Source organism: Rhinopithecus roxellana, chromosome 6 (assembly GCF_007565055.1).
Source record: "Rhinopithecus roxellana isolate Shanxi Qingling chromosome 6, ASM756505v1, whole genome shotgun sequence".
NCBI lineage: Eukaryota > Metazoa > Chordata > Mammalia > Primates > Cercopithecidae > Rhinopithecus > Rhinopithecus roxellana.
The window spans coordinates 13365620-13383061 of NC_044554.1; the positions used below are offsets into that span (position 1 = coordinate 13365620).

The 17442-nt window shown below is 47.0% G+C and overlaps 1 protein-coding gene across 10 annotated transcripts in view; it reads left to right on the forward strand.

Moving 5' to 3' along the window:
* Positions 1-17442, forward strand: part of ATXN7L1 (ataxin 7 like 1) — a 274724-nt gene that overhangs the window by 185460 nt on the left and 71822 nt on the right. For 2 of the 10 annotated variants that reach the window (XM_030933381.1, XM_010380627.2), the window contains exon 1: positions 11836-11952. The exons of the other annotated variants lie outside the window; for them this stretch is intronic. The gene's annotated coding sequence lies outside the window, so the exon portion shown is untranslated. Of the gene's footprint in view, positions 1-11835; positions 11953-17442 lie in introns of those variants that run through there. 10 annotated transcript variants of the gene reach the window in all.

Below are 17442 nucleotides of genomic sequence, written 5' to 3' on the forward strand. Positions count from 1 at the left end.
TAATGAGTGTGGAGTCCCAGTCTAATGGTCCGGGAGAACCTTGTAAATGAGACACTTCATTGTGCCTCGGGTTAAATATTTTAAACTAAACAAATCGAAAAAGAAGGAGAAGACGACAAACATCATTTAGGCTTCACGGAAGGCCTTCTGAGGAGTGGGTCTGCTTAGATCCAGGACTTTGAGTCCTACACAGACGGGTCCATCCCCACTCCCAGCATCACATGAATGAGAACAGACCGTGAAAACGGAAATTTCCAAGGTGGTAAATGTGACCGTTAGGCTGAGGCTTGACATAGTTCTAACTGCTGAGTGCTGTCAAGAGAGGATTTCTTTTCTTCTCCATGTTTCTCTCATTCATATGAATGCTTTTTTTTTGCTGGGCGCAGTGGCTCATGCCTGTAATCCCAGCACTTTGGGAGGTCGAGGCGGGCAGATCACCTGAGGTCGGGAGTTCGAAACCAGCCTGACCAACATGGAGAAACCCCGTCTCTACTAAAAATACAAAAAATTAGCTGGGTGTGGTGGCACATGCCTGTAATCCCAGCTACTCAGAAGGCTGAGGCAGGAGAATTGCTAGAACCCGGGAGGCGGAGGTTGCTGTGAGCCAAGATCGCACCATTGCACCCCAGCCTGGGCAACAAGAGCAAAACTCCATCTCAAAAAAAAAAAAAAGTGCCTTGTCTCCTCTAACCCTGCAGAAAATAATGATGAGGCTTCCTTGCTTTAGGTCTTTGACGTTTAGAGTGTGACCTGTGCTTTCTCACACTGGCGCCCACTGAGCTGGTGGGGGCCAAGTCCAGCCCTTTGGTCCCAGTAGGGAAAGCCTGGCTTTGGGGCCTGGCTCACATGGGGGAGCTGAGAAGCTAAAACTCAGGCTCGGACATGATCCATCGGACCTTCGCCTCCTTATGCCCCCATTTGCTGTGGGCTAACTAGCTACGACGTGATGTTAAGGGACTCTTTGTTCTAATTTGATTCAAACCTGCCCCTGTGTGTGGGGCCTCCGTTCCACCTCCCTGTGCCTCCTCCGTGTGTCTGGTTGGGACCAGGAGGACTTTAGGCCCACCTTCGGAAGGTGTCAGGCTTGAGGTGTGTGTTGGTTTGTATGCATCTCAGCTAGGAATGATTTTAGGGGCTCCCCTGGCTGTGTCAATAACCCCCACAGCCCAAGTGAATGGAAAGATGTGAAGAGAACCTAAAGGCCTTTTTGTTGGAGCTAGGAGGAGTGGCAGTGAATACTGAAAGGCTTTTGCATTTGAATGAGCCAAACCCGCCCACCCTGCCATCCTTGGGAAAGTAAAGGCCCCTCAGCTCTGTCTCCTAGAGCACGTTGCCCCTCCCAGGCCCTCCAGACATAGGTTTGCCAATACCTTAGAAGCACCCTCCTTCCTCACTTTGATTCCTCCCTCCAGCCCAGCTCCAATGACATAGCTGCTGTTAAAACATAATTGATCCGGAGCAGCTGGGCCCCTTAGCAGTAGTGAGCATTTGTGAGCCCACCCCTTCTCTCCTGGACCCTGGGGAATGGTTCTGTCCACCCTACACTCCAGGAAGACCAAGGCACCCAGGCAGAACCTAGAGACCAGTGAATTTCCCGCCAAAGGCAGCACTGGCCCAGATGGTCTGTGTAATTTCGTCAAACCATTGAGAGTCTGCTAACAATAACCTCACTTTGCCATTAGTCCGTTCACCCCCAAGGTCTTGTCTTTTCTGGAAAAACAGCCATGACATATAGATTAATTAGAACCAGTAATCAGATTACTTTTTGGGTAAGAGGTGAAACAAGAAAGTAAGCTGATAAAAGGAGTTGGTCACTCCCAGACTATGGCCTGGAGTCATAACTTTTCAGACCAGCTACTCACACCTGCTCCTTGTACTTGTAGAGTACCTCAGCTTCAAGTCTTCAGGACAGGCAGATTTTGCCAGTTGTCAGCGATTAGGAGATTTGTCTCACCTTGACCTTGATGTTACTGACCATGGGTTCTTGGGCACTCGGTGCAATAGAAATTGACATGAGGCCAAAAGAGCCTTCCCAGACAAGGCTTCATTGGAGCTTATGCCCGGGCATAAGGTAGAGAGAGAGAAATCCCTGACTGACCCTCTGAAAAGAGCCGATTGGGATTTCTTCTTCTTCTTCTTTTTTTTTTTTAATTGACACAGGGTCTTGCTCTGTGTTGCCCAGGCTAGAGTTCAGTGGCATGATCACGGCTCACTGCAGCCTCTACATCCTGGACCCAGGTGATCCTCCCACCTCACCCTCCCAAGTAGCTGGGGCTACAGGCACATGCCACCATGCCCAGCTAAGTTATGTATTTTTAGAAGAGATGGGGGTTCCTCCATGTTCACCATGCTGGTTTCAAACTCCTGAGCTCAAGCCATCTGCCCGCCTCAGCCTCCCAAAGTGCTGGGATTACAGGCATGAGCCACCGCACCCAGCCCCAGTTGAGATTTTTTTATTATGTGAAGTACAGGAATTGATATCAGGGTAGGGTATGCAGTCTGGGCTGGGCAAAGCATGTGAGGGGGTAGGGTATGCAAGTCAATGTATCTGGTTGTGATGATTATCTTGAGTCATAGGCCATCTGGTGGTCTGGCTGGCAACAGCAAGGCTGTAAATCAGTTGTTCAGCATTCCTTCCTGAGGTGGGACACTCTGCAACCTTGGTTCCATATTTTGGATCTCTTAAGTCCAGTTCCTGGAATTCTTTAAGTAAAAGGCATGGTTAAACATTATGAGAGCACCGAAGAACAATATAGAATGGCTGTTTTCTTTGTATGACTAAAGCCTTGGAGTGAGTGGGTGTGGTGTCAGTGAGGTAGTGGTGTGGGTCTCATGGTCAGTGGGAATGCATGAAAGAATGCTCTCCTGCGGGTAGCTGAAGCCAGGCTGAATTCCTGCTCTGTCACACTGCTCTGAAACACAGCCCAAGGAGGAGGATGCATCCGAGCTGCACCTGGGCCTCTGCCTCCGTCCTATACTTTTTCTCCCTGATCTGGTGAATTTGCATGGTTTTTAGGTGAACCAATTGTCTTGGTACAGTAGGGCTGTCATAACAAAATGAAACAGCCTGGGTAGCTTCAACAACCAAAGTTTATTTTCTCACAATTCTGGAAGCTGGAGGTCCAAGATTCAGGTGGCGGCAAGTTTGGTTTCTCCTGAGGCCCCTTCTTGGCTTGCAGATGGCTGCCCTCTTGCCTCCTCTTCATGTGATCCACCCTCTGGACTTGTGCCATTGTCGTCCCTTTCTTTTCTTAAGGACACCTATCCTATTGGATTAGGGCCCCATCCTAATGGCCTCATTTTAACTTAGTCACCTCTTCAAAGACTTTCTCTCCAAATGTGCTTATATTCTCAGGTACTAGGGATTAAGACTTCAACATATGAAGTCTGAAGTGGACAAATTTAACCCATAACACCAATTGAACAAGCCTGGTCCTGCCTCAGGATCAGAACACTGCAGGAACCTCCATGGGGTACAGATTCATCTGTGAGTTTATTCCTCTCATGCATCCGTTTATAGAATCAGGCACCATCTCTGTGTGGGTGCATAGTCAAAGGAAATGCAATGAGAGAAAGACAGGAATATGTTTAAAAGTCATCAGTGGCTATGAAAGTCTGAATTCGCTTTCATGTGGCTTATAATGATTCTTAGGTGACTGTGGCAGCCCACCTGTCTCGAGAGAGACTCTTATTAGGGGTAGGTTGAGTAAGGGAAGCTTGTGGACCAGTAGGCTCCAGAAACTATGTCAGGAATTGTTACCTTCCCTTCTGGGCCCCTTCCCTCCCATCGCCTTTCTGGGCCAACTCCCTGATCTGTTAATAGATTCATTGGCATAAATCTCTCAGTGTCTTGCCAACAATTACATATAGATACAGACAGTGCCTGACTTACAATGGTTCGACTTATGATTTTTTGGTTTCAAGATGGTACAGAAGTGTCATGCATTCTGTAGAAACTGTACTTCAAGTACCCATGTAACCATTCTGTTTTTCATTTTCAATATAGTATGCAATACATTACATGAGATATTCAGCACTGTATTATAAAATAGGCTTTGTGTTAGGGGATTCTGCCCAACTGCAGTTTATGTTCTGAGCACATTTAAGATAGGGTAGGCTAAGGCTATGATGTTCAGTAGGTTATTGTATTCAATGCGTTTTTTTTTTGTTTGTTTGTTTGTTTGTTTGAGATGGACTTTCACTCTCGTCACCTAGGCTGGAGTGCAATGGCACAATCCTAGCTCACTGCAACCTCCACCTCCTGGGTTCAAGGGATTCTCCTGCCTCAGCCTCCCAAGTAACTGGGATTACAGGCGCCCACCACCACACCCTGCTAATTTTTGTATTTTTTGTAGAGATGGGGTTTCACCATGTTGGCCAGGCTGGTCTTGAACTCCTGACCTCAGGTGATCCACCCGCCTCAGCCTCCCAAAGTGCTGGGATTACAGGCATGAGCCACCGTGCCTGGCCCTTAAATGCATTTTTGACTTATGCTTTTTTCAATTTATGATGGGTTTATCCAGATATAATCCCATTGCAAGTCAGAGAGCATCTGTGTTTTTTTTTTTTTTTTTTTTTTTTAATCTGCCCTTAGTGTTCATTCCCCCTGGAAGTTGGGAAACTAACCTTAGATGGATGAAGAGAGGAAAATTCATTTATGTTAGTTATTGCCTCCCATCTTAATGCTGCTTTCTTCCCAGAGGCATGTGGTTGGCCATGCCACTTCCTCTCCTTCTTCCCCTGCTGTGGGATACACTTGATCCTGAGATTTAAAGGCCAACAGGTGGCCTCTGACCATGCTTTGCAAAATGTTTCCAAGATTGGTTTTTAGTAAAGACCATTTCTTCCCTGAAGACACCAACATCCTCAGCTGGAGTGAGAACAGGGTTTCTGAGAGCCTGCCCTGAGAATGTCAGAGCCTAAAGCCTGGTGTTCTTAGTAACCGCCATCCATGATGGAAGCTCAGGGATTGACTGGGTCAAGCCATAGGGGAGCTAAAAGCAACCCTCGTGGCCCTTCATCACCTGCCGGTTCCCTGCTGCTGATACTCAGGTCCTGGTCTCAACAAGAGGACCCTGTAGAGAAAGGGTGTTCCCACAGGCTAAGGGGCCCCTCTGTGAGTATGGTAGGAAGACCCACTACTTTTTCTTTATAAGCCAGCTTCGGCTTTGGTCTGAGATGAGAGAGGAGGTGATTGCTACCAGGAGAGGAGATCAGGAATCTCATTATCGAAGTAGTCCAGCTGCTGTGTGCTGAAAGAGCTGTTCCTCCTGGCAGCCTGAGTACATCTATAAGTTCCTCCTTGGCTTCACAGGCAGGTTTCTGCCAATGGAAATGGTATCTTGACTTATTTATAACAGTAATCATCATACTATTCTTTTATGTTTGCATAGTCTGACTCAACTTTGAAACCTCTTTTACATGCCTGATGTCATTGACTCTTCCCTATAGCACAGGAGAGGGGAGGTACTAACCTCAGAGCATGGACATTCTGGAAGGAGAGCCGGGATTTAGACTCCAGCTCTTGGATGTCAGTGCTCCTTCTATTGATTACAGCTTTCTAATGTCTGTATATGGTTGCCAATAAGGAAGGTAGTTTGGGAATTGGAAAACCATTTACTATTGTTGTCTCTTCTCCGTACTAAAGGCAGTGTTGGACTGCTCATTGCGTGTAACACCCTGCACTTAACCTTCACAACCAACAGTAAGAGGAGGCCTATCATTAGTCCCATTCGTCAAAGTCACCCACGAGGTCCTACCAGGGAGATGAAGAAATGTGGGCCACATGAGACACCTGCCCTGAATGGCACATGGTTCAGTACAACCACACCTCAAGAGTGCTGTTCAAAGGCCACTGTTGCACCAAAGGATGTATCAAGTTGCCCGCTTGGGCCTGCCCTCTTCCACGTTGTGTATGAGTACTTAGAAGAAGATTGGCATTGACGGCAGGCTGATCGAGTTTTCAGGTGGTAGATTTGGGAGGGAGAGAAGATTATGTTAATGAATCAGAGTCCAAAAAGATCTCAACAGACTGGTGCAGTAGACTGAATCCAACAAGATGACATTTTTAAAGGATACCTGTGGATCTGCAGCTTGGCAGCAAAATGTGTGAAATAAAACTTAGGGATGAGGCAGCTATCAGAAATGAAAAATCTAGATTGGATCTCTGGCTGCATTAATAGGAGAATAATGTCTAGAACAGATCTGTAGGAGCTGGTCAGACCCCACCTGTAATGCTCTCCCTTCTGAGTTCCATGGTCTGTGAAGAACAAGAGGAGCCAAGAGAACCGAGATTGGGGAGTAATTAAAATGATGTTTTGTAAGGAATCGTTTAAGAAGACATCTCAGGATGTTTAGCCTGAGAGAAGGAAGTTTCAAGGAACAAATATTTGGCAAGATGTTCCATGGAAGGGGGATTAGAGTGGTTCATAGTGACTCCCAAAATGCAGACATGGGAATCATGAGTGGTCATTACACGGGAGTTTGGCATAAAGGAGAACTCTCCAACAGTTGGGACTGAACTCGGGAGGTGCCACTAAACTGGCACACCGCTTACCTGGCTCACCACTTACCTGGCACACTGCTTACCTGATGCACCACCCTAGATGGAGCCTGCAGTGAAGCCGTGCCTGGCAGACCCTGGGCAGGAGTGTGGGTGAGCGACTGCACTCCTAGAGAAGGGGCCTGCAGAGAATGGTTACCTGTGGGTTTTTTCTTGCCTGTTGCGAGTCTGTTAGCCCCAGCTTCAAGGTCTAAGACCTGAGTCCGTGGGAGAATGATGATCCCTTTATGGAAATGGCGGCTGTATCAGGGATGAACGAGCAGGTTGGCAAGAGGAAGAGCTATGCCTCAGTATCCCATTTGTAAATAGCTAGTGGAGCCTGTGTTCATGTGTGTGTATGTGCGTGTGTTTGCGTGTGGTGCTGTTGGTAGTGGTAGTGGTAGTTGTTTGAATTCAGAGGGTTTTTTTGTTTGTTCTAAGACAGAGTCTCGCTCTGTCAACCAGGCTGGAGTGCAATGGTACAATCTCAGCTCACTACAACCTCCACCTCCCGAGGTCAAGCGATTCTGCCTCAGCCTCCTGAGTATCTGGGATTACAAGTGTGCACCACTGCACCGGCTAATTTTTGTATTTTTTAGTAGAGACAAGGTTTCACCATGTAGGCCAGGTGGGTCTTGAACGCCTGACCTCAAGTGATCTGCCCACCCCGGCCTCCCAAAGTTCTGGGATTACAGGCGTGACCCACTGTGTCTGACCCTGAATTCAGGTTTTCTTTATTTTATGAAGTAAGCACTAAAAACAAAACAATACCCCCTAAAGAGTAACAAAGCACCACAACCAATCTATCTTCATTACCAATACGTAAAGGAGATTCTAACACAGAAATGTAGGGAGGACGTAAACTCAGAAAAATCTGTATGTACATGTGCATGTATATGCATGTGTGTGTTTATGTATCACATTGTTTAAGACAACACTTCTTTGTAGACCCAAATTGGTAGTATTAGCGTTTGGGAACTGCTGTCTTAGAGTGCCTGTTTGCTGTATCCTGCTGGCTGCCTTAATTACCTTAACTTAAAAATTACCTCCTTTAAGTGAGTTCTGAAAGGGTTTTAAAGGTAACTCAGTTATCTTGAAACTAATTGTTCTGCTGTAGATTATCCTTGCTCTTACTTTCTGCAGGCTTTTTTAAAATTTGGATGAAATTCACAAAACATAAAGCTAACCGTTTTAAACTGAACAATTCAGTGGCATTTAGTACATTGGCAATATTGTGCAACCACCACTTCTATCTAGTTCCAAAATGTTTCATCACACTTCAAAATAAAACCTCATACCCATTAAGCAGTTATTCCGCCTCCCCCGCCACATACAGCCCCTGCTAATCACCAATCTGCTTTTCGTATCTGTGGTTTACCTATTCTGGACATTTCATTTAAATGGAATCATACTATATATATGTGTGCTTGTGTGTGTGTATATATATATATGACCTTTTGTGTCTGGCTTCTTTCATTTATCATCATGTTTTTGAGACTCATTTGTGTTGTAGCATGTATCATGCTTCATTCCTTTTTATGGCTGAGTATTCTTTTATTGTATGTATGTAGCACAATTTTTGTTTATCCACTCATCCATGGATGGGCATTTGGATTGTTTCCAATTTTTTGGCTCTTATGAATAGAGCAGCTATGGACATTTGTGGACATGGATTTGTGTGAGTATCTGTTTTCAATTCCTTTGGATATATACCTAGGTGTGGAATTTTGGTTCATATGGTAATTCTATATTTAACTTTTTTATTAAAAAAAATTAATTGTGGTGAAATATTCTTAATGTGAAATTTACCCACCTTAATTTTTAATGTACAGTTCTGTGGCATTAAGTATCTTCACATTGTTATGCAACCATCACCACCATCTTCTCCTGAACTCTTTGTTTTTTGTTTTGTTTTGTTTTTTGAGACAGGGTCTAGCTCTGTCACCCAGGCTGGAGTACAGTGATCTGGGCTCACTGCAACCTCCGCCTCCTGGGTTCAAGCGATCCTTCCACCTCAGCCTCCCCAGTAGTTGGGGCTACAGGTGCACACCACCACGCCCAGCTAATTTTTGTATTTTTTGTAGAGAAAGGGTTTTGCCGTATTACTCAGGCTGGTCTCAATCTCCTGGCCTCGGCCTCTCAAAATGCTGGGATTACAGGTGTGAGCTACTGTGCCCAGCCCTCTCCTGAACTCTTTATCTTGCAAAACTGAAACTCTGTACCCACTGAATAATAACTCCCTATTCCTCCTCCCTTGCAACCCCTGAAAACCGCCATTCTGTCTATGAATTTGACTATCTCGAGTACCTCATATAAGTGGAATCATACATTATTTGTCTTTTTGTGACTGGATTATTTCACTTAGCATAGTGTCCCCAAAGTTTGTCCAGGTTGTAGCATGTGTCAGAATTTTCTTTTTATGGCTGAACAACATTCCATTATAGGATTCTCTATTCATTCATTGACAGACACTTGAGTTGCTTCCACCTTTCGCTATTGTGAGCAATACTGCTATGAATGTGGGTATACAAATATCTCTTTGAGATACCAATTCTTTTGCATATATATCCAGAAGTGATATTGCTAGATCGTGTGATCATGTGCTGACTCTATTTTTAATTCTTTGAGGAACCGCCATATTCGTCTTCCATAGTGGCTGTACCATTTTACATTCCCACCAACAGGCATGAGGGATCCAGCTTCCCCACATCCTCACCAAGACTTGTTATTTTCATTGTTTTTTTTTTTTTTTTTTTTTTTTTTTTTTTTTTTTTTTGAGACGGAGTCTTGCTCTGCCGCCCAGGCTGGAGTGCAGTGGCCGGATCTCAGCTCACTGCAAGCTCCGCCTCCCGGGTTCACGCCATTCTCCTGTCTCAGCCTCCTGAGTAGCTGGGACTACAGGCGCCCGCCACCTCGCCCGGCTAGTTTTTTGTATTTTTTAGTAGAGACGGGGTTTCATCGTATTAGCCAGGATGGTCTCGATCTCCTGACCTCGTGATCCGCCCGTCTCGGCCTCCCAAAGTGCTGGGATTACAGGCTTGAGCCACCGCGCCCGACCTCATCATTTGTTAACATCTATCCCAGTGGGTGTGAAATGATACCTCACTGTGATTTCGATCTGCATTTCCCCAATGACTAGTGACTGGAGTCATTAGTGAGCACCACCACACCCAGCTAATGTTTGTATTTTTAGTAGAGACAGGGGTTCAACATATTGGCCAGGCTGGTCTCGAACTCCTGACCTTGTGATCCACCTGCCTCGGCCTCCCAAAGTGCTGGGATTACAGGCATGAGCCACTACGCCCGGCCCTTTGCACATTTTTAAATTAGATTGAGCCTGCCTGTTTTTGTGTTTAGAGTTACGGTTCTAAACTTGCTGTTCTTCAGAAGCTAGAGTAAATATTGCATCTTATTATCCTAAGCCACATGTTTGCTGAGAACTTAGGCTACTTCAGGTGTAAGGCTACCAAGAGCCTACACAGGCACCTGAGATGAGGAGGGAGAGCAGGACTGCAAGAGGCAGGGGCTTTAGAAGGTCCAGATTGCTCTGGGAAAGCTGGCCCAAGGGCAGCTGTTGCAATCTCTGTCCTCCAGGTCATCCTGGAACTCTTTGCAGAGATACTAGGAAAGCAACTCACGTTTGTCTCTGGAAAGACTCAGGTTCCCAGGCCTCGGGCCTGCCCTTTCATCTGTGTTTCTTCTAAGTATTGCAACATCCAGCAGGCCTCTATTCCACAGTCCCCTGGGTGAGGGGAATGTGCCCAGGGGCCCTTGACCTGCTAGCCTGGGATCGGGGAAAAACACCCACAGCCTAACTCTTGGAAACAGACAATCTCCAGCCAAAGTTGCAAATGACTGAAAACGAGGGCTGGTCAGATGGGTGGTCAGCTTATACCCCCTCGACACCCCCCCCCCCCACTACATTCCAAACAAATGGAACTGTGGAAACTAGTTCTGCTTTGCCAGCCAGCACAACTCCCTCCCAGTCTGAAACCGATGAATTCTCCTCAATTCTGGGAAGAAACTCTCTCAACAAGAGGGGAAAAGGAAGCCAAGAACCCAGAAGTCCAGTCATGTTCTCCCTGAATAATTCTCCCACGGGGGACTCACTGTCTCTGGCTTTGGTTATGTTTTCAAGTGACTGAAGGGATGATCTCCACAGGAGACCGTCTTACATAGGCAGTCGTTATAATGACCTGTCTAATCTCTCTAATGCCTAGTAGGCTCTGCCTAGCTTGTGGTGATGGGAGGAAGCATGTGAGCATGATGTGAAGGGGTGCTGTCTCCCCACAGTCCAGAATTCTCCAGGAAAGTCATACTTCTGAGTCTTGGAAAACTTTGTATCTTAAAGGTTTAATTTTTTTTTTACTAAAAGGCATGTACCCCTTAGCTAGGGTTGATTTAATATTCATCAGGTAATAACCAGGTTTTACAAAGAAATGTTGGATGCCACACAGGAGAGGTTCTAGTAGAAGATGCGCAAAACATACTTTGCCACTGTTTTGTTTTTTTTAATTGAGGTGAAATTTGCGTCACAGAAAATTAACCATTTTAAAGTGTACAATTCAGTGGTATTGAGTACATTCACAATGTTGTGCCACCATCGCCCCCAAAGGAGACCCTGTGCCCGTTAAGCCGTCACTCCCCCCGCCTTCTTTTCCCAGCCTGCCCCTGACAACCGCAAGTCTGCTTTCTGTCTGTATGGTTTTACCTATTCTGGACATTTCATATAAAGGGAATTACATAACATGTGGCCTTTGTGAACCCTTGTTTTGGTAGGCATTCTCCCCCCTCCAAGTCTACTGTCCTTGGCCATCAAGATCAGGGACTAAACTTTCTAAATATCCAGAATGAATGAAAGCTCCCTGCTTAAATCAATAGTTCCAACAACCCACAAAAGTATTTTCCAATCATTATAATGACCTCTCTACTCTCTCTAAGGCATAGTGCTAGGTAATGAAGTGGACTCTGCCTATCAGGATGGACAAGCCCTGAGCGAAGGGGGAGTGGGTAAGGCCTGAGGTGTCTCCAGGCTGCCTGGGGACCCGGGACCCAGGCCAGACAAGCAGCAGCTCCGGGGCTGCGGGAAGGCCCAGCCCTGCACACACAGCGCTGGCTCTCATGCACCTCTGAGGAGCCTGCTGCCTCTGACCACACCTTGTGTGTGCGGTTCAGGAATACCCAAGTTCATCCGCCAAATTCAGGATACAACCCTGACTGTTCCGGGCTTTTCTTTCTGCCTTTCCCTAATCTCGTCTGGGCGTGCTCTCTTAAAGGGGAAGTGGTGCGTTCTGACTGGCCAGGGCCCTCATCCAGGAGCCAGGAAACGTCTACTACCACGAGTCGCGTTGCCCAGCGTGTCACTGGCTCAGCCTCCTTATCCAAACGGCAAGGCAGCCTCCCCGGGATGTGTAAGTGTGAGCGCAGGGCACGAGGGCCACACAGGACGGCGTGGGGCTGGGCGCAGGTCACGGAACAGAGATCCTGGCAGGCGGATCATGCTGGCAGCCCACAAGCCATTTAGCAAGATGAGTGTTAGCATAGACAGTGCTCTCGTTCTGTGGGCTGGAGCTGGAGCCGAGACAGGGCTGAGGCGGGGAGCAGGGAGAATAGCTGCCTCAGAAAGAGGTCAGAAGTAGGAGGCTGGGTTGGGGACCAGTCTATTTTGGACAGCCCTTCTGGAGGCACCAGCCTCCAGCCTGAAAAGGAGTGGAGTGGAAAATTTTCTAGCACACCTTTCAGAGCACCGGGAAGCCAGCTGCAATGAACCTTCCTGGCGTGTCAACCCCACCTCCCCATGTTTATGTCCGTGTATTATCTACTCAGTGCACTTACCTACTCAGCCATTGTGTTTCTTTGTTGTTTTTATATGTACTTTGTGTTAAGACATGTTCAGGGTCCTTTCTATTCAAACTGTACAAATTGCTTGAAACTAGCACCCTGGTTTTTTCCTTCTTTCCTGTCCTCAGTGGTCCTTGTCCAGTGCGTGCACACTGCAGGCCCTGAATCAACTCGGGCAGCTGGCCCACAGGTGGATCGACCAGCTCACTAGGATGCTGGGTGGCATGTCTGGCTGGTTTCCAGCTAGGGCTCTGTTTCCTGTGTGCCCAGAGAAATAAAGGGGAAAATGCACACCCACTCACACACACAGTCAGTTCCTACATGCCACAAGGCTGGTGGCAGGAAAATAGACCCTTTGCTGTGTTTTAGGCCCCTTTCTGTCCTGTGGTTTTGTTTGTGTGGTAGTGATGGTTGATCTTAAATCATGCAAAAAGTTTTGTTTTCACCAAAATAATTCAGACCTTTTGCTTCTAAAGACGGGAGAGAGAAGGGGGCCAGAAAGGAAAAAAAAAAGTATGTGTGTCTGTACGCATATGTTGACAGGGCATAACCACACCCTACTTCAAGACAACTTCCTGTTTGCCGCTGCCAACTGCCACTCCAAGGAGAACAGAAATGGTTCCGTTATTAGTGGCTGCTGTGGGACCACGACAGTCTGTGGGGTGAGTGGCTCTGAGCGACACCATGAGCTTAGCAGTAGGGGAGACTATTCACCTTCTCTTGTAAGAGACCATGGCCCTGTGCTGTTGAAAGTAGACACTGGTGCAGTAGAAATAAAGCAGTGGTGGCCTCTCCTATCAGCCTGTGGTCCTTAAACAGTGTGCTCCCATAGGATTCTTGTAAGTGGAATAATTTAATTCAGGGGCAGGGAGAAGGCTGAGAACTGCCTACTGAGGAAAGCTACTACCTGTGTGTGTGTTTTTAATGGACATTTTCATGTATCAGGGGAACTTAACATTAAGCGCCTCCCGTGAGTTGGCACTGTGGTAGCCACCCCACGTGTTATCAATCCTCCCAGCACTCATTTATTCCACAGTGAATAGAGTGAGTGTTCTTGAGGGTGAAACCCTGTGCTAAACACAGGAGATAAAAGAGTAAACAGGACACCTGCCCTCCAGGTGTGTCCAGGCGCAGGACACTTAGACCAGTAAACCAGTAATTACAGCGTGTGATGTGCACTAAGATGAGGGACTCAGTGTGCTCGAGGGGCACCTGTCCTGTTGTAACTCCATGATGTGGGTATTGTCCCCATTTTACAGGTAAGGAGACTGGGGCTCAGGGGGTTAAGTTATTTCCCCAAGTCCCAGAGCTAATGAGTGACAGAGCTGGGATTTGAGCCCAGATCTTTCTGATTCTAAAGACAGCAGTGTTTGGTCCGCATTTCCAGTGACTCCCAAAGCTTATGGAGCATGAAAATCACCTCAGGACCTTTTAAAAAAATCACAGATTTGGGGGCCCTGGCCCTGGTGTCCAAAAGTGAGGAAGTCCCTGCTGCACTGTGTGTTCTCTGATGTGGAAGTGCAGCCTGGCACTTGCTCTGCCTCCTGCAGCCAGGATCCTCCCTCCACGGGGCCTGGCAAGCCATGAAGGCTTAGCTCAAGGCACCAGGGCAAAGGCCACTGATGCTGCCTCAAGACAGCATTGGGAAGATTTGGTCCAACGGTTCAGGTATTTTTATTTATTTATTTTAAAATTTCAGCTTTTAGATTCAAGGGTTTAGATTCAATTCAGCTGTTAGATGTGCAGGTTTTCAGGTTTGTTTTTGGGTTTTTTGTTTTGTTTTGTTTTTGAGACGGAGTCTCACTCTGTCGCTCAGGCTGGACTGCACTGTCGCAGTCTCGGTTCATTGCTACCTCTACCTCCCAGGTTCAAGCGATTCTCCTGCCTCGGCCTCCTGAGTAACGGGATTATAGACACGCGCCACCACACTTGGCGAATTTTTGTATTTTTAGTAGAGACGGAGTTTTCCCATGTGGGCCAGGCTGGTCTTGAACTCCGGACCTCAAGTGGTCCACCTGCCTTGGCCTCCCAAAGTGCTGGGATTACAGGTGTGAGCCACCACGCCCAGCCATTTTATCAGGTATTTTAAACATTGGGAATCCCAGCTCGTGGATCTTCTCCCTAAGATCCTGGAGTCTGTGGCTCCCCCTATGCCCGGGTCCAGCTGTCTGCCATACCTGTCTCATCAGCGCTCTGGGGGTTATGAGGTCAGCTGTGTCATCCTAAGGTAGAATTCAACAGCTTGTCTGCAAGCTGGAGGCCCCCCCAGTTTTCACCAAAGCTGTGGTGACTCCTGTGTTTAAACGCGTGTGACTTGTGCGGTGTGTGTTTGTGGTTTTGGAGGGGGCTACTCTGATGGAGAAGTTCAGTGGCATGCATATGGAGTCCTTGTCAACCCCTCTGCTACCACTGGGCCCAGATAGTGGGGAGCAGATAGAGCCATAAAAGGTCTAATGTTATGAAGAGGATTGTGGCTCTGGCTCCAGGTGGAGTCCGGTAGACTCAGGTCCTTCGGGCAGCAGCCTGCCTTCTGAGGGCCACATCCGTTCCCCTGCACTCAGAGTGACAACTGTGGCAACAAGCCAGGATCTGGAGAGTGCCGTTCCCTGAGCACAGGAAGCCCTCTGATGACGAAGGTCTAGCAGTGACAGCAACCTATTGTATCATCACTGTAATAGCCTAGTGTCTGGCACATGGTAGGTGCCAAGGAAATGCTAAGAAAAAGAAAATAGTGAATGAATGAAATAGGTTTCATTTTAACCCATATTTTTGTCTCCTTCCTGCCTTTGTATTTGCACCTACTTTCTCTCCTCTGCCTTTTCTGCTTAAGGATATGTTAGTATTTTGTTGCTGCTGTTGTCTGTTTTTATCTTTCTTCTTGGATGGACTTAAACAGCTTTAACAAATTTCCTCATCACCATGTATTTATCAAGTGCTTTTCTTTTCTTTTTTTTGAGACAGGGTCTCATTCTGTCACCAGGCTAGAGTGACAGTGGCGTGATCTCAGGTCACTGCAACCTCCGCCTCCCAGGTTCAAGCAATTCTCCCACCTCAACCTCCTGAGTAGTGGGGATTACAGGCATGCACCACCACGCCTGGCTAATTTTTCTGTATTTTTAGTTGAGACGGGGTTTCACCATGTCGGCCAGGCTGATCTCAAACTCCCGACCTCAAGTAGTCCGCCCACCTCGGCCTCCCAAAGTGCTGGGGTTACAGGAGTGAGCCACCACACCTGGCCTCAAATATTTTTCTTTAAGTAGTATTAGTCTCTACGTACTATTTGTGCCATTTTGAATTTCCTTGTGGATGTGAGTGTACCATTTTGCTTACATTTTCTTAGGTTGAAATAACTCTCTTACCTGTCTCCTACCAATTGCTTTATTATGGATTATTCAGGTTGTTTGTAGTTGTTTTTTTTTTTTTTTTTTTTTTTTTTTTTTACTGTAGTAAACAGTGCTGAGAGTATCTTTGAACTTTTTTTTTCCCCTTTGGGATATTTCCTGGAGGTCTATTTGCAAACTAACACTACCAGATTACCAGATAAAAGGCTATGGATGCTTTTTTGTTCCTGTTATTATCACCAGGTTGCTCTCCAGAAAAATGTAATCCCTTGAAAGTACCGCTGGCAAGGTGTACATGTGCTTGTCTCCCTACAGATTCTATTTCTGTGGTTTTTCCTTTTAGCTAGGCTAGGTGTCTTGTGAGGGTATCCCTGGGGGCTGATGGAAGTATTTCAGGGCCCTGGAAACCCCCTGGGACTCCCCAGATCCTGCCCAATAGTGGTGATGCCAGAAATTTGCACCTTAGTATAAATGACAAATAGAAGAGGAGGAGGAAGGGGGAATGCCACCACAGGGGAAAAGTTAAAAAGGATCCTAAGTTACATGACTTCATAGCAGCTCTGGAATGGGAAATGCCCTTGTAAGAATCATCCCAATTGCATTTCTAAAGTGTGGAGGGAAGGGAACGTCCCAGGCAGGGTGGCATGGTAGAATGGGCATTGGCTCTGGGGCCTGGCAAGCCTGGGCTTTCCTGCCAGCTGCTGAGGTCTGCGTGACCTTGGTCTTGTTTCACAATCTTGCTAAGCTTTAATTTCCTCATCTGATATCTAAGAAGAAAAAAAAATAATAGTAATTTCCCCATCTATAGCAAGGCAACTAACGGTCTCATACCACATGGTAGGGTTGTTGGGTAGATGAGCTGGTGAGTGAAAAGCAGCTTGCACGGTGCCTGATGTATAGTAGGTACTCAAGAAAGGCTGTTTTCCCTCCTGACTGAATGAATGTGCATGGGGTGACCAGATGACCAAAAAACCATCCCAGAGCCTAGGGATTTGGGAACTGAGCTGGCATTGGCACGAGCAGTGTAGACCACAGGCCCACGCTCATATTTGTCAAAAGAACTTAGTGCTCCAGATAGTTCATGTTGCCCAGCAGTGGGTAGGAGGTGAAGAGGGGTAAAGAAGACCCAGTATAACCTGTGCTTAAGGAACGCCTCCTCAGCTCGTCAGCCCTGCGATCTTTTAAAGAGGTACTGCAGTCTGAGAAGGGAACGGGCACTCCAGAAAAGCTCATAAGCACTCCTGGCACGGGAACTGCTTGGCACAGCTCTGCCTGCATTCGCAGCCTGTCCTATCACCTGACTTTCCTGTGTCTTCATTTCCTCCTCTGCTGAGCAAGGCTGATTCAATATCCCCTTCTAACCACCATGGCAGTAAGTTTAGTATCTAACTATGATGGTGACAAATGAGGCCACAGGCCCAGGTTCTAGCCCCAGCTCCTCCACTTACTAGTCTTACGACTCTGGGCAAGTTTCTCAAATACAGTCTGTCTCCATTTCCACAACTGTAAACTGGGGGGAATCGTTGCCTCACCAAGAGGCTGTAAGTACAGCTGGCCTGGCTCCTGGCACGGATCCCAGTACCAAGGTGCCAGCCCTGCCTCTCTCTCCAACTCCAGTTTACTTTTGGAAGAAGGTCCCTTGGAAATCAGGGTGTTCATAGGCAGCATCCTGACTGCAGCTACGAAAGCAGATTGAACCCACTGATAAGATAGAAGCCG